The sequence below is a fragment of the Balaenoptera physalus genome (assembly GCF_965194825.1).
Source record: "Balaenoptera physalus genome assembly, chromosome: 8".
NCBI lineage: Eukaryota > Metazoa > Chordata > Mammalia > Artiodactyla > Balaenopteridae > Balaenoptera > Balaenoptera physalus.
The window spans coordinates 30,749,961-30,773,849 of NC_138887.1; positions in this window are offsets into that span (position 1 = coordinate 30,749,961).

The following is a 23,889-nucleotide window of genomic DNA, read 5'->3' on the forward strand; positions in this document are numbered from 1 at the left end:
AGTCAGAATGGCCATTAGGAATAATGCTGCAAAAAATAAACGGTGAGGGGAGTGTAGAGAAATGCGTACCCTCGGTTGTAAGGGGGGGCATGTAAAGAGCCACTAATGAAAACACAATGTAGGTGATTTGAAAAGGGAAACATTGAGCTACCAGTCAATCAATCACAACCACTGCTTGGCCTATCACCTGAGAAAATGAGAATCAAAAAGACACAGGCTGGCAAACCTGTACACCAGCAAGATTTACCATAGCCAGCACTTGGAAGCAATGAAAATGTCCATCAACCGAGGAATGCACCAAGAAGAAGTGGTCCATGTACACAATGGAATATTACTCTAATAATAAATATAAATTAAATTTAAAAACAAACAAAAGCAAGGAGACATCAACATTTGTGGGTTTATCTGGGCACATTGCACTCTAATTTATAACCGAAGAACACCACTGGCCGGTAGGTCTGTTTCCCTACTACCAGCATGGGAAACGAAGAAAGGCTGCCACTCTCTGGCCGTTACCTGCAAAAGCAGGTTTAAAGCCTGAGCTAATGGTCACTTCATGTGAACAAGTACTGCAGGGCTGTAAATGAAACCTGCCCTCAAAATGTCTTGAGGGAGATAATGGCCAAAATATTTCAAATGGTGACACATACTTTAAGAAAACACTTTGAAGAAATAAGCTCTAATCACAGCTGGAAAAATAAAAAGGATATATCTTAAAGCTCAATTTCAACGCATTATGAGACACATGCAAATTCAACCACAAAGAGGTATCAGCTCACACCACTCAGAATAATCATCAGCAAAAACTACAAAGAATAAATCCTGAAGGTGCTGGGAAGAAATACATGCCCTCCACTTTAAGTGGGACGTAACCTAGAAAGAGCCACTAAGGAGAACAGAACAGAGGTGCCTTTTAAAGGTAAACACTGAGCTACCATATGATCCAGCAGACGTATTCCCGGACCTATAAACTAAGAAGACAGAATTGGAAGGACACAGCCACGCAAATCTGCATTGCATACTATTACAATAGCCAAGATATGGAAGTAACCAAAAAGCCCATCGACAGATGGGTGGACCAAGAAGAACTGCTACCTGTACAGATGGACTATGAGCTAGTGAAAAAATGAAACAATGCCATTTGCAGCACCATAGATGAGTCTAGAAGTAATCACGCAACTTGGAGTAAGTGAGAAAGCGAAAGACACATATCCTATCATATCACATATAGGGGTTACCTAAAAAATGATATAAACAAAGATATTTCCACAGACAAACACTATCATAGATTCATTAAAAAAATTATGGTTCACCAAATGGAAAGGTGTGAGGATTGGATACATTACCATACTGAGGTTAACAGAGAGATACAAACACATGTGAAATATATAATCACCAAAGAGCTACCCAATACCAAGGGAAGACTACTCAACATTGTGTCATAACCTACATGGGAAAAGGATCCGAAGAAGAATAGATATATGTATATGTGTGAAAGAACCCCATCTTGCACACCTAGAACAAACAAAACATTGTAATCAAGTTTGCTGTGATAAAAATTAAAATTAAGGTAAAAATACCAACAAGAAGTAATGAGACATAAACTTAAAGGGCTTTTTGCTCGCACATTCCATTCTAATTTACAACCTAGAACACCACTTCCAGTAAGGCTCTGTTGCCCTAGTAACCAGATTTGGTAAAGGAGAAATGCTGCCGCCTTGTGGCCGATTCCCGCAAGAGCAGCTATTAACCCACAGCTAATGGTCACTTACCATTCACAAGGACTCAGGGCTGTAAAGGACACCTGCCCTCAAAATTGTGCTGATGTAGGGAATGGATAAAAGAATTCAAAACAGGCAAAATGTTCACGAAGGTAGTATGAAGAGGTAAGTTTTACTCACTCTCTTTTTAAAGAAAGGAAAATGGATAAAAGCTCAGCCTCAGGAAGTATTAGACTCATGTAATCTAATCTACAAAAACTTTTCAACTCACACCAGTCGACTGACCATTGGCAAAAAGTCTACAAACAATAAATGCTGAAGAGATTTTACAGAACTCTGTACCCTCTAGCTGCTGGGGAGATGTAAGAGGGTTAAACGCTAATAATGAGAACAGAAAGGAGCTGCGTTTAAAAGGAAAAATTGAGGTACCATTCAATCCAGCAGGCGCACCAATGGGCCTCTCACCTGAGAAGACCAGAATGAAGAAGACCCGGGCTGCAAAAGCTGCACTGCAGCCTTATTCATAATAGACAAGGCAGTGAAGCAACCAAAATGTCCATCAACAGATGAAAGGATAAAGAAGAAGTGGTCCATGTACACAATGAATACTAGCCATGCAAAACAATGAAACACTGCTCTTTGAGGCACCATAGATGATCTTGGAGATAATCACAGAACATGAGGTAAGTCGGAAAGCAAAAGTCCTATATCCTACGATATCACTTATAGGCGTTATCTACTAACTGACACAAATGAAAATATTTCCACAGAGAAAGTCAATCACAGACTTATTAAAGAAAAACTATGCTTATCTAAAAGGAAAGGTGGGGGGAATGGATAAATGAAGATTACCGTTACCATATGTATACAAATACATATTATATACATATATCAAAAAGACCGACCATATAGCAAGGAAGAATTACGGAACACTCTGTAATAATTTACACGGGAAGAGGACCTCTAAATAAATAGTTATATAGAATATGTAGATGAACCAGAGTATGTATACCTTTGACGAGCAACATTCTAACCATAACCCCAATTGAAAAAATTAAAACAACGAACTAGGAGTAATGAGACATAAACTTATGGGGGGTTTTCCTGGCACATTCCATCCAAATTTAAAACCTAGGCAAACAACTTCCAGAATGGCTCTGCTGCCCTAGTACCCAGATTTGGGAATGGAGAAATGCTGCATCCTTGGGGCCGTTTCCCACAACAGCAGCTTAAAACCCACTGCAAAAGGTCACTAAATATTCACCCATTGCAGGTCTGTAAATGACACCGGCCCTCCAAAAAATACTGAGGTGGAAAATCGACCAAAAAATTCCAGAGTGCAACCTTCCAAAAAGAAAATTTGAAGAGGTATATTATACTCACACTTTTTTCCTTTTTTCTTTTAACAGAAAAGAAAAAGGCGTGGAAAAATGATGAATTGTAGGAATTTTTACAGACATGTAAACCCAAATTACAAAAAACTATCAGCTCACACCAGTCAGAACGGCCCTCAACAAAAATGCTGCAAACAATAAATGCTGATGTGATTGTGGAGAAATGCGTACCCTCGATTCTAAGGGGGATGTGGTAAGAGCCACTAATGAAAGCACAATTGAGGTGCCTTGGAAAGGTAAACGTTGAGCTACCATACCAGTCAATCAATCATACCCACTGCTGGGTCTACCACCTGAGAAAATGAAAATCAAAAATCACAGGCTGGCAAACCTGTACTCCAGCAATATTTACCAAAGGCAACACTTGGAAGCAACGAAAATGTCCATCAACAGAGGAATGCACCAAGAAGAAGTGGTCCATGTACACAATGGAATATTAGCTATGGAAAACATTGAAGCACTGCTCTTTGAGGCACCGTAGATGAGCCTGGAGATAATCACAAAACATGAAGTAGGTCGGAAAGCAAAAGACCTATATCCTATATTATCACTTATGGCATTATCTAATAACTGACACAGATGAACATATTTCCAAAGAGAAAGACACTCACAGGCTTAGAAAACAAACTATGCTCATCGAAAAGGAAAGGAGGGGGGAAATTGAGAAATGAAGATTAGTGTTACTATACATATACAAATACATAGTATATACATGTATCAAAAAGACCGAACATATAGCAAGGGAGGTCGACAGAACACTGTAATATTTTACATGGGAAGAGGATCTGTACAGTAATAGACATACATAATGTGTAAATGAACCAGATTGTGTACACCTAGGACAAACAATATTCTAAACTTTACCCAGATTAAAAAAATTTTAAAACCAAGAAGAAGTAATGAGACATAAACTTATGGGGATTTCTCCTGGCAAATTCCATTCTAATTTACAACCTAGGACAATGACTTCCAGAAAGGCTCTGCTGCCCTAGTACCCAGATTGGGGAATGGAGAAACGCTACCTCCTTGTGGCCGTTTCCCACAACAGCAGCTTTGAACCCACTGCAAAAGGTGACTAAATTTTCACCAACTTGCATTTCTGTAAATGGCACCTGCCTTCCAGAAAATTTCTGGGTTCAAAAATCGACCAAAAACTTCAGAAGAGGGCAACCTTCGAAGAAGACAATTTCAAGAGGTATATTGTACTCACGGTTTTTTCTTTTAAGAGAAAAGAAAAAGGCATAGGAATATGGTTAATTTTAAAAATTTTAATGACATGCATACCCATATTACGAAAACCTATCAGATCACAGCAGTCAGAATGGCCATTAGGAATAATGCTGCAAAAAATAAACGGTGAGGGGAGTGTAGAGAAATGCGTACCCTCGGTTGTAAGGGGGGGCATGTAAAGAGCCACTAATGAAAACACAATGTAGGTGATTTGAAAAGGGAAACATTGAGCTACCAGTCAATCAATCACAACCACTGCTTGGCCTATCACCTGAGAAAATGAGAATCAAAAAGACACAGGCTGGCAAACCTGTACACCAGCAAGATTTACCATAGCCAGCACTTGGAAGCAATGAAAATGTCCATCAACCGAGGAATGCACCAAGAAGAAGTGGTCCATGTACACAATGGAATATTACTCTAATAATAAATATAAATTAAATTTAAAAACAAACAAAAGCAAGGAGACATCAACATTTGTGGGTTTATCTGGGCACATTGCACTCTAATTTATAACCGAAGAACACCACTGGCCGGTAGGTCTGTTTCCCTACTACCAGCATGGGAAACGAAGAAAGGCTGCCACTCTCTGGCCGTTACCTGCAAAAGCAGGTTTAAAGCCTGAGCTAATGGTCACTTCATGTGAACAAGTACTGCAGGGCTGTAAATGAAACCTGCCCTCAAAATGTCTTGAGGGAGATAATGGCCAAAATATTTCAAATGGTGACACATACTTTAAGAAAACACTTTGAAGAAATAAGCTCTAATCACAGCTGGAAAAATAAAAAGGATATATCTTAAAGCTCAATTTCAACGCATTATGAGACACATGCAAATTCAACCACAAAGAGGTATCAGCTCACACCACTCAGAATAATCATCAGCAAAAACTACAAAGAATAAATCCTGAAGGTGCTGGGAAGAAATACATGCCCTCCACTTTAAGTGGGACGTAACCTAGAAAGAGCCACTAAGGAGAACAGAACAGAGGTGCCTTTTAAAGGTAAACACTGAGCTACCATATGATCCAGCAGACGTATTCCCGGACCTATAAACTAAGAAGACAGAATTGGAAGGACACAGCCACGCAAATCTGCATTGCATACTATTACAATAGCCAAGATATGGAAGTAACCAAAAAGCCCATCGACAGATGGGTGGACCAAGAAGAACTGCTACCTGTACAGATGGACTATGAGCTAGTGAAAAAATGAAACAATGCCATTTGCAGCACCATAGATGAGTCTAGAAGTAATCACGCAACTTGGAGTAAGTGAGAAAGCGAAAGACACATATCCTATCATATCACATATAGGGGTTACCTAAAAAATGATATAAACAAAGATATTTCCACAGACAAACACTATCATAGATTCATTAAAAAAATTATGGTTCACCAAATGGAAAGGTGTGAGGATTGGATACATTACCATACTGAGGTTAACAGAGAGATACAAACACATGTGAAATATATAATCACCAAAGAGCTACCCAATACCAAGGGAAGACTACTCAACATTGTGTCATAACCTACATGGGAAAAGGATCCGAAGAAGAATAGATATATGTATATGTGTGAAAGAACCCCATCTTGCACACCTAGAACAAACAAAACATTGTAATCAAGTTTGCTGTGATAAAAATTAAAATTAAGGTAAAAATACCAACAAGAAGTAATGAGACATAAACTTAAAGGGCTTTTTGCTCGCACATTCCATTCTAATTTACAACCTAGAACACCACTTCCAGTAAGGCTCTGTTGCCCTAGTAACCAGATTTGGTAAAGGAGAAATGCTGCCGCCTTGTGGCCGATTCCCGCAAGAGCAGCTATTAACCCACAGCTAATGGTCACTTACCATTCACAAGGACTCAGGGCTGTAAAGGACACCTGCCCTCAAAATTGTGCTGATGTAGGGAATGGATAAAAGAATTCAAAACAGGCAAAATGTTCACGAAGGTAGTATGAAGAGGTAAGTTTTACTCACTCTCTTTTTAAAGAAAGGAAAATGGATAAAAGCTCAGCCTCAGGAAGTATTAGACTCATGTAATCTAATCTACAAAAACTTTTCAACTCACACCAGTCGACTGACCATTGGCAAAAAGTCTACAAACAATAAATGCTGAAGAGATTTTACAGAACTCTGTACCCTCTAGCTGCTGGGGAGATGTAAGAGGGTTAAACGCTAATAATGAGAACAGAAAGGAGCTGCGTTTAAAAGGAAAAATTGAGGTACCATTCAATCCAGCAGGCGCACCAATGGGCCTCTCACCTGAGAAGACCAGAATGAAGAAGACCCGGGCTGCAAAAGCTGCACTGCAGCCTTATTCATAATAGACAAGGCAGTGAAGCAACCAAAATGTCCATCAACAGATGAAAGGATAAAGAAGAAGTGGTCCATGTACACAATGAATACTAGCCATGCAAAACAATGAAACACTGCTCTTTGAGGCACCATAGATGATCTTGGAGATAATCACAGAACATGAGGTAAGTCGGAAAGCAAAAGTCCTATATCCTACGATATCACTTATAGGCGTTATCTACTAACTGACACAAATGAAAATATTTCCACAGAGAAAGTCAATCACAGACTTATTAAAGAAAAACTATGCTTATCTAAAAGGAAAGGTGGGGGGAATGGATAAATGAAGATTACCGTTACCATATGTATACAAATACATATTATATACATATATCAAAAAGACCGACCATATAGCAAGGAAGAATTACGGAACACTCTGTAATAATTTACACGGGAAGAGGACCTCTAAATAAATAGTTATATAGAATATGTAGATGAACCAGAGTATGTATACCTTTGACGAGCAACATTCTAACCATAACCCCAATTGAAAAAATTAAAACAACGAACTAGGAGTAATGAGACATAAACTTATGGGGGGTTTTCCTGGCACATTCCATCCAAATTTAAAACCTAGGCAAACAACTTCCAGAATGGCTCTGCTGCCCTAGTACCCAGATTTGGGAATGGAGAAATGCTGCATCCTTGGGGCCGTTTCCCACAACAGCAGCTTAAAACCCACTGCAAAAGGTCACTAAATATTCACCCATTGCAGGTCTGTAAATGACACCGGCCCTCCAAAAAATACTGAGGTGGAAAATCGACCAAAAAATTCCAGAGTGCAACCTTCCAAAAAGAAAATTTGAAGAGGTATATTATACTCACACTTTTTTCCTTTTTTCTTTTAACAGAAAAGAAAAAGGCGTGGAAAAATGATGAATTGTAGGAATTTTTACAGACATGTAAACCCAAATTACAAAAAACTATCAGCTCACACCAGTCAGAACGGCCCTCAACAAAAATGCTGCAAACAATAAATGCTGATGTGATTGTGGAGAAATGCGTACCCTCGATTCTAAGGGGTATGTGGTAAGAGCCACTAATGAAAGCACAATTGAGGTGCCTTGGAAAGGTAAACGTTGAGCTACCATACCAGTCAATCAATCATACCCACTGCTGGGTCTACCACCTGAGAAAATGAAAATCAAAAATCACAGGCTGGCAAACCTGTACTCCAGCAATATTTACCAAAGGCAACACTTGGAAGCAACGAAAATGTCCATCAACAGAGGAATGCACCAAGAAGAAGTGGTCCATGTACACAATGGAATATTAGCTATGGAAAACATTGAAGCACTGCTCTTTGAGGCACCGTAGATGAGCCTGGAGATAATCACAAAACATGAAGTAGGTCGGAAAGCAAAAGACCTATATCCTATATTATCACTTATGGCATTATCTAATAACTGACACAGATGAACATATTTCCAAAGAGAAAGACACTCACAGGCTTAGAAAACAAACTATGCTCATCGAAAAGGAAAGGAGGGGGGAAATTGAGAAATGAAGATTAGTGTTACTATACATATACAAATACATAGTATATACATGTATCAAAAAGACCGAACATATAGCAAGGGAGGTCGACAGAACACTGTAATATTTTACATGGGAAGAGGATCTGTACAGTAATAGACATACATAATGTGTAAATGAACCAGATTGTGTACACCTAGGACAAACAATATTCTAAACTTTACCCAGATTAAAAAAATTTTAAAACCAAGAAGAAGTAATGAGACATAAACTTATGGGGATTTCTCCTGGCAAATTCCATTCTAATTTACAACCTAGGACAATGACTTCCAGAAAGGCTCTGCTGCCCTAGTACCCAGATTGGGGAATGGAGAAACGCTACCTCCTTGTGGCCGTTTCCCACAACAGCAGCTTTGAACCCACTGCAAAAGGTGACTAAATTTTCACCAACTTGCATTTCTGTAAATGGCACCTGCCTTCCAGAAAATTTCTGGGTTCAAAAATCGACCAAAAACTTCAGAAGAGGGCAACCTTCGAAGAAGACAATTTCAAGAGGTATATTGTACTCACGGTTTTTTCTTTTAAGAGAAAAGAAAAAGGCATAGGAATATGGTTAATTTTAAAAATTTTAATGACATGCATACCCATATTACGAAAACCTATCAGATCACAGCAGTCAGAATGGCCATTAGGAATAATGCTGCAAAAAATAAACGGTGAGGGGAGTGTAGAGAAATGCGTACCCTCGGTTGTAAGGGGGGGCATGTAAAGAGCCACTAATGAAAACACAATGTAGGTGATTTGAAAAGGGAAACATTGAGCTACCAGTCAATCAATCACAACCACTGCTTGGCCTATCACCTGAGAAAATGAGAATCAAAAAGACACAGGCTGGCAAACCTGTACACCAGCAAGATTTACCATAGCCAGCACTTGGAAGCAATGAAAATGTCCATCAACCGAGGAATGCACCAAGAAGAAGTGGTCCATGTACACAATGGAATATTACTCTAATAATAAATATAAATTAAATTTAAAAACAAACAAAAGCAAGGAGACATCAACATTTGTGGGTTTATCTGGGCACATTGCACTCTAATTTATAACCGAAGAACACCACTGGCCGGTAGGTCTGTTTCCCTACTACCAGCATGGGAAACGAAGAAAGGCTGCCACTCTCTGGCCGTTACCTGCAAAAGCAGGTTTAAAGCCTGAGCTAATGGTCACTTCATGTGAACAAGTACTGCAGGGCTGTAAATGAAACCTGCCCTCAAAATGTCTTGAGGGAGATAATGGCCAAAATATTTCAAATGGTGACACATACTTTAAGAAAACACTTTGAAGAAATAAGCTCTAATCACAGCTGGAAAAATAAAAAGGATATATCTTAAAGCTCAATTTCAACGCATTATGAGACACATGCAAATTCAACCACAAAGAGGTATCAGCTCACACCACTCAGAATAATCATCAGCAAAAACTACAAAGAATAAATCCTGAAGGTGCTGGGAAGAAATACATGCCCTCCACTTTAAGTGGGACGTAACCTAGAAAGAGCCACTAAGGAGAACAGAACAGAGGTGCCTTTTAAAGGTAAACACTGAGCTACCATATGATCCAGCAGACGTATTCCCGGACCTATAAACTAAGAAGACAGAATTGGAAGGACACAGCCACGCAAATCTGCATTGCATACTATTACAATAGCCAAGATATGGAAGTAACCAAAAAGCCCATCGACAGATGGGTGGACCAAGAAGAACTGCTACCTGTACAGATGGACTATGAGCTAGTGAAAAAATGAAACAATGCCATTTGCAGCACCATAGATGAGTCTAGAAGTAATCACGCAACTTGGAGTAAGTGAGAAAGCGAAAGACACATATCCTATCATATCACATATAGGGGTTACCTAAAAAATGATATAAACAAAGATATTTCCACAGACAAACACTATCATAGATTCATTAAAAAAATTATGGTTCACCAAATGGAAAGGTGTGAGGATTGGATACATTACCATACTGAGGTTAACAGAGAGATACAAACACATGTGAAATATATAATCACCAAAGAGCTACCCAATACCAAGGGAAGACTACTCAACATTGTGTCATAACCTACATGGGAAAAGGATCCGAAGAAGAATAGATATATGTATATGTGTGAAAGAACCCCATCTTGCACACCTAGAACAAACAAAACATTGTAATCAAGTTTGCTGTGATAAAAATTAAAATTAAGGTAAAAATACCAACAAGAAGTAATGAGACATAAACTTAAAGGGCTTTTTGCTCGCACATTCCATTCTAATTTACAACCTAGAACACCACTTCCAGTAAGGCTCTGTTGCCCTAGTAACCAGATTTGGTAAAGGAGAAATGCTGCCGCCTTGTGGCCGATTCCCGCAAGAGCAGCTATTAACCCACAGCTAATGGTCACTTACCATTCACAAGGACTCAGGGCTGTAAAGGACACCTGCCCTCAAAATTGTGCTGATGTAGGGAATGGATAAAAGAATTCAAAACAGGCAAAATGTTCACGAAGGTAGTATGAAGAGGTAAGTTTTACTCACTCTCTTTTTAAAGAAAGGAAAATGGATAAAAGCTCAGCCTCAGGAAGTATTAGACTCATGTAATCTAATCTACAAAAACTTTTCAACTCACACCAGTCGACTGACCATTGGCAAAAAGTCTACAAACAATAAATGCTGAAGAGATTTTACAGAACTCTGTACCCTCTAGCTGCTGGGGAGATGTAAGAGGGTTAAACGCTAATAATGAGAACAGAAAGGAGCTGCGTTTAAAAGGAAAAATTGAGGTACCATTCAATCCAGCAGGCGCACCAATGGGCCTCTCACCTGAGAAGACCAGAATGAAGAAGACCCGGGCTGCAAAAGCTGCACTGCAGCCTTATTCATAATAGACAAGGCAGTGAAGCAACCAAAATGTCCATCAACAGATGAAAGGATAAAGAAGAAGTGGTCCATGTACACAATGAATACTAGCCATGCAAAACAATGAAACACTGCTCTTTGAGGCACCATAGATGATCTTGGAGATAATCACAGAACATGAGGTAAGTCGGAAAGCAAAAGTCCTATATCCTACGATATCACTTATAGGCGTTATCTACTAACTGACACAAATGAAAATATTTCCACAGAGAAAGTCAATCACAGACTTATTAAAGAAAAACTATGCTTATCTAAAAGGAAAGGTGGGGGGAATGGATAAATGAAGATTACCGTTACCATATGTATACAAATACATATTATATACATATATCAAAAAGACCGACCAGATAGCAAGGAAGAATTACGGAACACTCTGTAATAATTTACACGGGAAGAGGACCTCTAAATAAATAGTTATATAGAATATGTAGATGAACCAGAGTATGTATACCTTTGACGAGCAACATTCTAACCATAACCCCAATTGAAAAAATTAAAACAACGAACTAGGAGTAATGAGACATAAACTTATGGGGGGTTTTCCTGGCACATTCCATCCAAATTTAAAACCTAGGCAAACAACTTCCAGAATGGCTCTGCTGCCCTAGTACCCAGATTTGGGAATGGAGAAATGCTGCATCCTTGGGGCCGTTTCCCACAACAGCAGCTTAAAACCCACTGCAAAAGGTCACTAAATATTCACCCATTGCAGGTCTGTAAATGACACCGGCCCTCCAAAAAATACTGAGGTGGAAAATCGACCAAAAAATTCCAGAGTGCAACCTTCCAAAAAGAAAATTTGAAGAGGTATATTATACTCACACTTTTTTCCTTTTTTCTTTTAACAGAAAAGAAAAAGGCGTGGAAAAATGATGAATTGTAGGAATTTTTACAGACATGTAAACCCAAATTACAAAAAACTATCAGCTCACACCAGTCAGAACGGCCCTCAACAAAAATGCTGCAAACAATAAATGCTGATGTGATTGTGGAGAAATGCGTACCCTCGATTCTAAGGGGGATGTGGTAAGAGCCACTAATGAAAGCACAATTGAGGTGCCTTGGAAAGGTAAACGTTGAGCTACCATACCAGTCAATCAATCATACCCACTGCTGGGTCTACCACCTGAGAAAATGAAAATCAAAAATCACAGGCTGGCAAACCTGTACTCCAGCAATATTTACCAAAGGCAACACTTGGAAGCAACGAAAATGTCCATCAACAGAGGAATGCACCAAGAAGAAGTGGTCCATGTACACAATGGAATATTAGCTATGGAAAACATTGAAGCACTGCTCTTTGAGGCACCGTAGATGAGCCTGGAGATAATCACAAAACATGAAGTAGGTCGGAAAGCAAAAGACCTATATCCTATATTATCACTTATGGCATTATCTAATAACTGACACAGATGAACATATTTCCAAAGAGAAAGACACTCACAGGCTTAGAAAACAAACTATGCTCATCGAAAAGGAAAGGAGGGGGGAAATTGAGAAATGAAGATTAGTGTTACTATACATATACAAATACATAGTATATACATGTATCAAAAAGACCGAACATATAGCAAGGGAGGTCGACAGAACACTGTAATATTTTACATGGGAAGAGGATCTGTACAGTAATAGACATACATAATGTGTAAATGAACCAGATTGTGTACACCTAGGACAAACAATATTCTAAACTTTACCCAGATTAAAAAAATTTTAAAACCAAGAAGAAGTAATGAGACATAAACTTATGGGGATTTCTCCTGGCAAATTCCATTCTAATTTACAACCTAGGACAATGACTTCCAGAAAGGCTCTGCTGCCCTAGTACCCAGATTGGGGAATGGAGAAACGCTACCTCCTTGTGGCCGTTTCCCACAACAGCAGCTTTGAACCCACTGCAAAAGGTGACTAAATTTTCACCAACTTGCATTTCTGTAAATGGCACCTGCCTTCCAGAAAATTTCTGGGGTCAAAAATCGACCAAAAACTTCAGAAGAGGGCAACCTTCGAAGAAGGCAATTTCAAGAGGTATATTGTACTCACGGTTTTTTCTTTTAAGAGAAAAGAAAAAGGCATAGGAATATGGTTAATTTTAAAAATTTTAATGACATGCATACCCATATTACGAAAACCTATCAGATCACAGCAGTCAGAATGGCCATTAGGAATAATGCTGCAAAAAATAAACGGTGAGGGGAGTGTGGAGAAATGCGTACCCTCGGTTGTAAGGGGGGGCATGTAAAGAGCCACTAATGAAAACACAATGTAGGTGATTTGAAAAGGGAAACATTGAGCTACCAGTCAATCAATCACAACCACTGCTTGGCCTATCACCTGAGAAAATGAGAATCAAAAAGACACAGGCTGGCAAACCTGTACACCAGCAAGATTTACCATAGCCAGCACTTGGAAGCAATGAAAATGTCCATCAACCGAGGAATGCACCAAGAAGAAGTGGTCCATGTACACAATGGAATATTACTCTAATAATAAATATAAATTAAATTTAAAAACAAACAAAAGCAAGGAGACATCAACATTTGTGGGTTTATCTGGGCACATTGCACTCTAATTTATAACCGAAGAACACCACTGGCCGGTAGGTCTGTTTCCCTACTACCAGCATGGGAAACGAAGAAAGGCTGCCACTCTCTGGCCGTTACCTGCAAAAGCAGGTTTAAAGCCTGAGCTAATGGTCACTTCATGTGAACAAGTACTGCAGGGCTGTAAATGAAACCTGCCCTCAAAATGTCTTGAGGGAGATAATGGCCAAAATATTTCAAATGGTGACACATACTTTAAGAAAACACTTTGAAGAAATAAGCTCTAATCACAGCTGGAAAAATAAAAAGGATATATCTTAAAGCTCAATTTCAACGCATTATGAGACACATGCAAATTCAACCACAAAGAGGTATCAGCTCACACCACTCAGAATAATCATCAGCAAAAACTACAAAGAATAAATCCTGAAGGTGCTGGGAAGAAATACATGCCCTCCACTTTAAGTGGGACGTAACCTAGAAAGAGCCACTAAGGAGAACAGAACAGAGGTGCCTTTTAAAGGTAAACACTGAGCTACCATATGATCCAGCAGACGTATTCCCGGACCTATAAACTAAGAAGACAGAATTGGAAGGACACAGCCACGCAAATCTGCATTGCATACTATTACAATAGCCAAGATATGGAAGTAACCAAAAAGCCCATCGACAGATGGGTGGACCAAGAAGAACTGCTACCTGTACAGATGGACTATGAGCTAGTGAAAAAATGAAACAATGCCATTTGCAGCACCATAGATGAGTCTAGAAGTAATCACGCAACTTGGAGTAAGTGAGAAAGCGAAAGACACATATCCTATCATATCACATATAGGGGTTACCTAAAAAATGATATAAACAAAGATATTTCCACAGACAAACACTATCATAGATTCATTAAAAAAATTATGGTTCACCAAATGGAAAGGTGTGAGGATTGGATACATTACCATACTGAGGTTAACAGAGAGATACAAACACATGTGAAATATATAATCACCAAAGAGCTACCCAATACCAAGGGAAGACTACTCAACATTGTGTCATAACCTACATGGGAAAAGGATCCGAAGAAGAATAGATATATGTATATGTGTGAAAGAACCCCATCTTGCACACCTAGAACAAACAAAACATTGTAATCAAGTTTGCTGTGATAAAAATTAAAATTAAGGTAAAAATACCAACAAGAAGTAATGAGACATAAACTTAAAGGGCTTTTTGCTCGCACATTCCATTCTAATTTACAACCTAGAACACCACTTCCAGTAAGGCTCTGTTGCCCTAGTAACCAGATTTGGTAAAGGAGAAATGCTGCCGCCTTGTGGCCGATTCCCGCAAGAGCAGCTATTAACCCACAGCTAATGGTCACTTACCATTCACAAGGACTCAGGGCTGTAAAGGACACCTGCCCTCAAAATTGTGCTGATGTAGGGAATGGATAAAAGAATTCAAAACAGGCAAAATGTTCACGAAGGTAGTATGAAGAGGTAAGTTTTACTCACTCTCTTTTTAAAGAAAGGAAAATGGATAAAAGCTCAGCCTCAGGAAGTATTAGACTCATGTAATCTAATCTACAAAAACTTTTCAACTCACACCAGTCGACTGACCATTGGCAAAAAGTCTACAAACAATAAATGCTGAAGAGATTTTACAGAACTCTGTACCCTCTAGCTGCTGGGGAGATGTAAGAGGGTTAAACGCTAATAATGAGAACAGAAAGGAGCTGCGTTTAAAAGGAAAAATTGAGGTACCATTCAATCCAGCAGGCGCACCAATGGGCCTCTCACCTGAGAAGACCAGAATGAAGAAGACCCGGGCTGCAAAAGCTGCACTGCAGCCTTATTCATAATAGACAAGGCAGTGAAGCAACCAAAATGTCCATCAACAGATGAAAGGATAAAGAAGAAGTGGTCCATGTACACAATGAATACTAGCCATGCAAAACAATGAAACACTGCTCTTTGAGGCACCATAGATGATCTTGGAGATAATCACAGAACATGAGGTAAGTCGGAAAGCAAAAGTCCTATATCCTACGATATCACTTATAGGCGTTATCTACTAACTGACACAAATGAAAATATTTCCACAGAGAAAGTCAATCACAGACTTATTAAAGAAAAACTATGCTTATCTAAAAGGAAAGGTGGGGGGAATGGATAAATGAAGATTACCGTTACCATATGTATACAAATACATATTATATACATATATCAAAAAGACCGACCATATAGCAAGGAAGAATTACGGAACACTCTGTAATAATTTACACGGGAAGAGGACCTCTAAATAAATAGTTATATAGAATATGTAGATGAACCAGAGTATGTATACCTTTGACGAGCAACATTCTAACCATAACCCCAATTGAAAAAATTAAAACAACGAACTAGGAGTAATGAGACATAAACTTATGGGGGGTTTTCCTGGCACATTCCATCCAAATTTAAAACCTAGGCAAACAACTTCCAGAATGGCTCTGCTGCCCTAGTACCCAGATTTGGGAATGGAGAAATGCTGCATCCTTGTGGCCGTTTCCCACAACAGCAGCTTAAAACCCACTGCAAAAGGTCACTAAATATTCACCCATTACAGGTCTGTAAATGACACCGGCCCTCCAAAAAATACTGAGGTGGAAAATCGACCAAAAAATTCCAGAGTGCAACCTTCCAAAAAGAAAATTTGAAGAGGTATATTATACTCACACTTTTTTCCTTTTTTCTTTTAACAGAAAAGAAAAAGGCGTGGAAAAATGATGAATTGTAGGAATTTTTACAGACATGTAAACCCAAATTACAAAAAACTATCAGCTCACACCAGTCAGAACGGCCCTCAACAAAAATGCTGCAAACAATAAATGCTGATGTGATTGTGGAGAAATGCGTACCCTCGATTCTAAGGGGGATGTGGTAAGAGCCACTAATGAAAGCACAATTGAGGTGCCTTGGAAAGGTAAACGTTGAGCTACCATACCAGTCAATCAATCATACCCACTGCTGGGTCTACCACCTGAGAAAATGAAAATCAAAAATCACAGGCTGGCAAACCTGTACTCCAGCAATATTTACCAAAGGCAACACTTGGAAGCAACGAAAATGTCCATCAACAGAGGAATGCACCAAGAAGAAGTGGTCCATGTACACAATGGAATATTAGCTATGGAAAACATTGAAGCACTGCTCTTTGAGGCACCATAGATGAGCCTGGAGATAATCACAAAACATGAAGTAGGTCGGAAAGCAAAAGACCTATATCCTATATTATCACTTATGGCATTATCTAATAACTGACACAGATGAACATATTTCCAAAGAGAAAGACACTCACAGGCTTAGAAAACAAACTATGCTCATCGAAAAGGAAAGGAGGGGGGAAATTGAGAAATGAAGATTAGTGTTACTATACATATACAAATACATAGTATATACATGTATCAAAAAGACCGAACATATAGCAAGGGAGGTCGACAGAACACTGTAATATTTTACATGGGAAGAGGATCTGTACAGTAATAGACATACATAATGTGTAAATGAACCAGATTGTGTACACCTAGGACAAACAATATTCTAAACTTTACCCAGATTAAAAAAATTTTAAAACCAAGAAGAAGTAATGAGACATAAACTTATGGGGATTTCTCCTGGCAAATTCCATTCTAATTTACAACCTAGGACAATGACTTCCAGAAAGGCTCTGCTGCCCTAGTACCCAGATTGGGGAATGGAGAAACGCTACCTCCTTGTGGCCGTTTCCCACAACAGCAGCTTTGAACCCACTGCAAAAGGTGACTAAATTTTCACCAACTTGCATTTCTGTAAATGGCACCTGCCTTCCAGAAAATTTCTGGGGTCAAAAATCGACCAAAAACTTCAGAAGAGGGCAACCTTCGAAGAAGACAATTTCAAGAGGTATATTGTACTCACGGTTTTTTCTTTTAAGAGAAAAGAAAAAGGCATAGGAATATGGTTAATTTTAAAAATTTTAATGACATGCATACCCATATTACGAAAACCTATCAGATCACAGCAGTCAGAATGGCCATTAGGAATAATGCTGCAAAAAATAAACGGTGAGGGGAGTGTGGAGAAATGCGTACCCTCGGTTGTAAGGGGGGGCATGTAAAGAGCCACTAATGAAAACACAATGTAGGTGATTTGAAAAGGGAAACATTGAGCTACCAGTCAATCAATCACAACCACTGCTTGGCCTATCACCTGAGAAAATGAGAATCAAAAAGACACAGGCTGGCAAACCTGTACACCAGCAAGATTTACCATAGCCAGCACTTGGAAGCAATGAAAATGTCCATCAACCGAGGAATGCACCAAGAAGAAGTGGTCCATGTACACAATGGAATATTACTCTAATAATAAATATAAATTAAATTTAAAAACAAACAAAAGCAAGGAGACATCAACATTTGTGGGTTTATCTGGGCACATTGCACTCTAATTTATAACCGAAGAACACCACTGGCCGGTAGGTCTGTTTCCCTACTACCAGCATGGGAAACGAAGAAAGGCTGCCACTCTCTGGCCGTTACCTGCAAAAGCAGGTTTAAAGCCTGAGCTAATGGTCACTTCATGTGAACAAGTACTGCAGGGCTGTAAATGAAACCTGCCCTCAAAATGTCTTGAGGGAGATAATGGCCAAAATATTTCAAATGGTGACACATACTTTAAGAAAACACTTTGAAGAAATAAGCTCTAATCACAGCTGGAAAAATAAAAAGGATATATCTTAAAGCTCAATTTCAACGCATTATGAGACACATGCAAATTCAACCACAAAGAGGTATCAGCTCACACCACTCAGAATAATCATCAGCAAAAACTACAAAGAATAAATCCTGAAGGTGCTGGGAAGAAATACATGCCCTCCACTTTAAGTGGGACGTAACCTAGAAAGAGCCACTAAGGAGAACAGAACAGAGGTGCCTTTTAAAGGTAAACACTGAGCTACCATATGATCCAGCAGACGTATTCCCGGACCTATAAACTAAGAAGACAGAATTGGAAGGACACAGCCACGCAAATCTGCATTGCATACTATTACAATAGCCAAGATATGGAAGTAACCAAAAAGCCCATCGACAGATGGGTGGACCAAGAAGAACTGCTACCTGTACAGATGGACTATGAGCTAGTGAAAAAATGAAACAATGCCATTTGCAGCACCATAGATGAGTCTAGAAGTAATCACGCAACTTGGAGTAAGTGAGAAAGCGAAAGACACATATCCTATCATATCACATATAGGGGTTACCTAAAAAATGATATAAACAAAGATATTTCCACAGACAAACACTATCATAGATTCATTAAAAAAATTATGGTTCACCAAATGGAAAGGTGTGAGGATTGGATACATTACCATATTGAGGTTAACAGAGAGATACAAACACATGTGAAATATATAATCACCAAAGACCTACCCAATACCAAGGGAAGACTACTCAACATTGTGTCATAACCTACATGGGAAAAGGATCCGAAGAAGAATAGATATATGTATATGTGTGAAAGAACCACATCTTGCACACCTAGAACAAACAAAACATTGTAATCAAGTTTGCTGTGATAAAAATTAAAATTAAGGTAAAAATACCAACAAGAAGTAATGAGACATAAACTTAAAGGGCTTTTTGCTCGCACATTCCATTCTAATTTACAACCTAGAACACCACTTCCAGTAAGGCTCTGTTGCCCTAGTAACCAGATTTGGTAAAGGAGAAATGCTGCCGCCTTGTGGCCGATTCCCGCAAGAGCAGCTATTAACCCACAGCTAATGGTCACTTACCATTCACAAGGACTCAGGGCTGTAAAGGACACCTGCCCTCAAAATTGTGCTGATGTAGGGAATGGATAAAAGAATTCAAAACAGGCAAAATGTTCACGAAGGTAGTATGAAGAGGTAAGTTTTACTCACTCTCTTTTTAAAGAAAGGAAAATGGATAAAAGCTCAGCCTCAGGAAGTATTAGACTCATGTAATCTAATCTACAAAAACTTTTCAACTCACACCAGTCGACTGACCATTGGCAAAAAGTCTACAAACAATAAATGCTGAAGAGATTTTACAGAACTCTGTACCCTCTAGCTGCTGGGGAGATGTAAGAGGGTTAAACGCTAATAATGAGAACAGAAAGGAGCTGCGTTTAAAAGGAAAAATTGAGGTACCATTCAATCCAGCAGGCGCACCAATGGGCCTCTCACCTGAGAAGACCAGAATGAAGAAGACCCGGGCTGCAAAAGCTGCACTGCAGCCTTATTCATAATAGACAAGGCAGTGAAGCAACCAAAATGTCCATCAACAGATGAAAGGATAAAGAAGAAGTGGTCCATGTACACAATGAATACTAGCCATGCAAAACAATGAAACACTGCTCTTTGAGGCACCATAGATGATCTTGGAGATAATCACAGAACATGAGGTAAGTCGGAAAGCAAAAGTCCTATATCCTACGATATCACTTATAGGCGTTATCTACTAACTGACACAAATGAAAATATTTCCACAGAGAAAGTCAATCACAGACTTATTAAAGAAAAACTATGCTTATCTAAAAGGAAAGGTGGGGGGAATGGATAAATGAAGATTACCGTTACCATATGTATACAAATACATATTATATACATATATCAAAAAGACCGACCATATAGCAAGGAAGAATTACGGAACACTCTGTAATAATTTACACGGGAAGAGGACCTCTAAATAAATAGTTATATAGAATATGTAGATGAACCAGAGTATGTATACCTTTGACGAGCAACATTCTAACCATAACCCCAATTGAAAAAATTAAAACAACGAACTAGGAGTAATGAGACATAAACTTATGGGGGGTTTTCCTGGCACATTCCATCCAAATTTAAAACCTAGGCAAACAACTTCCAGAATGGCTCTGCTGCCCTAGTACCCAGATTTGGGAATGGAGAAATGCTGCATCCTTGTGGCCGTTTCCCACAACAGCAGCTTAAAACCCACTGCAAAAGGTCACTAAATATTCACCCATTGCAGGTCTGTAAATGACACCGGCCCTCCAAAAAATACTGAGGTGGAAAATCGACCAAAAAATTCCAGAGTGCAACCTTCCAAAAAGAAAATTTGAAGAGGTATATTATACTCACACTTTTTTCCTTTTTTCTTTTAACAGAAAAGAAAAAGGCGTGGAAAAATGATGAATTGTAGGAATTTTTACAGACATGTAAACCCAAATTACAAAAAACTATCAGCTCACACCAGTCAGAACGGCCCTCAACAAAAATGCTGCAAACAATAAATGCTGATGTGATTGTGGAGAAATGCGTACCCTCGATTCTAAGGGGGATGTGGTAAGAGCCACTAATGAAAGCACAATTGAGGTGCCTTGGAAAGGTAAACGTTGAGCTACCATACCAGTCAATCAATCATACCCACTGCTGGGTCTACCACCTGAGAAAATGAAAATCAAAAATCACAGGCTGGCAAACCTGTACTCCAGCAATATTTACCAAAGGCAACACTTGGAAGCAACGAAAATGTCCATCAACAGAGGAATGCACCAAGAAGAAGTGGTCCATGTACACAATGGAATATTAGCTATGGAAAACATTGAAGCACTGCTCTTTGAGGCACCATAGATGAGCCTGGAGATAATCACAAAACATGAAGTAGGTCGGAAAGCAAAAGACCTATATCCTATATTATCACTTATGGCATTATCTAATAACTGACACAGATGAACATATTTCCAAAGAGAAAGACACTCACAGGCTTAGAAAACAAACTATGCTCATCGAAAAGGAAAGGAGGGGGGAAATTGAGAAATGAAGATTAGTGTTACTATACATATACAAATACATAGTATATACATGTATCAAAAAGACCGAACATATAGCAAGGGAGGTCGACAGAACACTGTAATATTTTACATGGGAAGAGGATCTGTACAGTAATAGACATACATAATGTGTAAATGAACCAGATTGTGTACACCTAGGACAAACAATATTCTAAACTTTACCCAGATTAAAAAAATTTTAAAACCAAGAAGAAGTAATGAGACATAAACTTATGGGGATTTCTCCTGGCAAATTCCATTCTAATTTACAACCTAGGACAATGACTTCCAGAAAGGCTCTGCTGCCCTAGTACCCAGATTGGGGAATGGAGAAACGCTACCTCCTTGTGGCCGTTTCCCACAACAGCAGCTTTGAACCCACTGCAAAAGGTGACTAAATTTTCACCAACTTGCATTTCTGTAAATGGCACCTGCCTTCCAGAAAATTTCTGGGGTCAAAAATCGACCAAAAACTTCAGAAGAGGGCAACCTTCGAAGAAGACAATTTCAAGAGGTATATTGTACTCACGGTTTTTTCTTTTAAGAGAAAAGAAAAAGGCATAGGAATATGGTTAATTTTAAAAATTTTAATGACATGCATACCCATATTACGAAAACCTATCAGATCACAGCAGTCAGAATGGCCATTAGGAATAATGCTGCAAAAAATAAACGGTGAGGGGAGTGTGGAGAAATGCGTACCCTCGGTTGTAAGGGGGGGCATGTAAAGAGCCACTAATGAAAACACAATGTAGGTGATTTGAAAAGGGAAACATTGAGCTACCAGTCAATCAATCACAACCACTGCTTGGCCTATCACCTGAGAAAATGAGAATCAAAAAGACACAGGCTGGCAAACCTGTACACCAGCAAGATTTACCATAGCCAGCACTTGGAAGCAATGAAAATGTCCATCAACCGAGGAATGCACCAAGAAGAAGTGGTCCATGTACACAATGGAATATTACTCTAATAATAAATATAAATTAAATTTAAAAACAAACAAAAGCAAGGAGACATCAACATTTGTGGGTTTATCTGGGCACATTGCACTCTAATTTATAACCGAAGAACACCACTGGCCGGTAGGTCTGTTTCCCTACTACCAGCATGGGAAACGAAGAAAGGCTGCCACTCTCTGGCCGTTACCTGCAAAAGCAGGTTTAAAGCCTGAGCTAATGGTCACTTCATGTGAACAAGTACTGCAGGGCTGTAAATGAAACCTGCCCTCAAAATGTCTTGAGGGAGATAATGGCCAAAATATTTCAAATGGTGACACATACTTTAAGAAAACACTTTGAAGAAATAAGCTCTAATCACAGCTGGAAAAATAAAAAGGATATATCTTAAAGCTCAATTTCAACGCATTATGAGACACATGCAAATTCAACCACAAAGAGGTATCAGCTCACACCACTCAGAATAATCATCAGCAAAAACTACAAAGAATAAATCCTGAAGGTGCTGGGAAGAAATACATGCCCTCCACTTTAAGTGGGACGTAACCTAGAAAGAGCCACTAAGGAGAACAGAACAGAGGTGCCTTTTAAAGGTAAACACTGAGCTACCATATGATCCAGCAGACGTATTCCCGGACCTATAAACTAAGAAGACAGAATTGGAAGGACACAGCCACGCAAATCTGCATTGCATACTATTACAATAGCCAAGATATGGAAGTAACCAAAAAGCCCATCGACAGATGGGTGGACCAAGAAGAACTGCTACCTGTACAGATGGACTATGAGCTAGTGAAAAAATGAAACAATGCCATTTGCAGCACCATAGATGAGTCTAGAAGTAATCACGCAACTTGGAGTAAGTGAGAAAGCGAAAGACACATATCCTATCATATCACATATAGGGGTTACCTAAAAAATGATATAAACAAAGATATTTCCACAGACAAACACTATCATAGATTCATTAAAAAAATTATGGTTCACCAAATGGAAAGGTGTGAGGATTGGATACATTGCCATATTGAGGTTAACAGAGACATACAAACACATGTGAAATATATAATCACCAAAGACCTACCCAATACCAAGGGAAGACTACTCAACATTGTGTCATAACCTACATGGGAAAAGGATCCGAAGAAGAATAGATATATGTATATGTGTGAAAGAACCACATCTTGCACACCTAGAAGAAACAAAACATTGTAATCAAGTTTGCTGTGATAAAAATTAAAATTAAGGTAAAAATACCAACAAGAAGTAATGAGACATAAACTTAAAGGGCTTTTTGCTCGCACATTCCATTCTAATTTACAACCTAGAACACCACTTCCAGTAAGGCTCTGTTGCCCTAGTAACCAGATTTGGTAAAGGAGAAATGCTGCCGCCTTGTGGCCGATTCCCGCAAGAGCAGC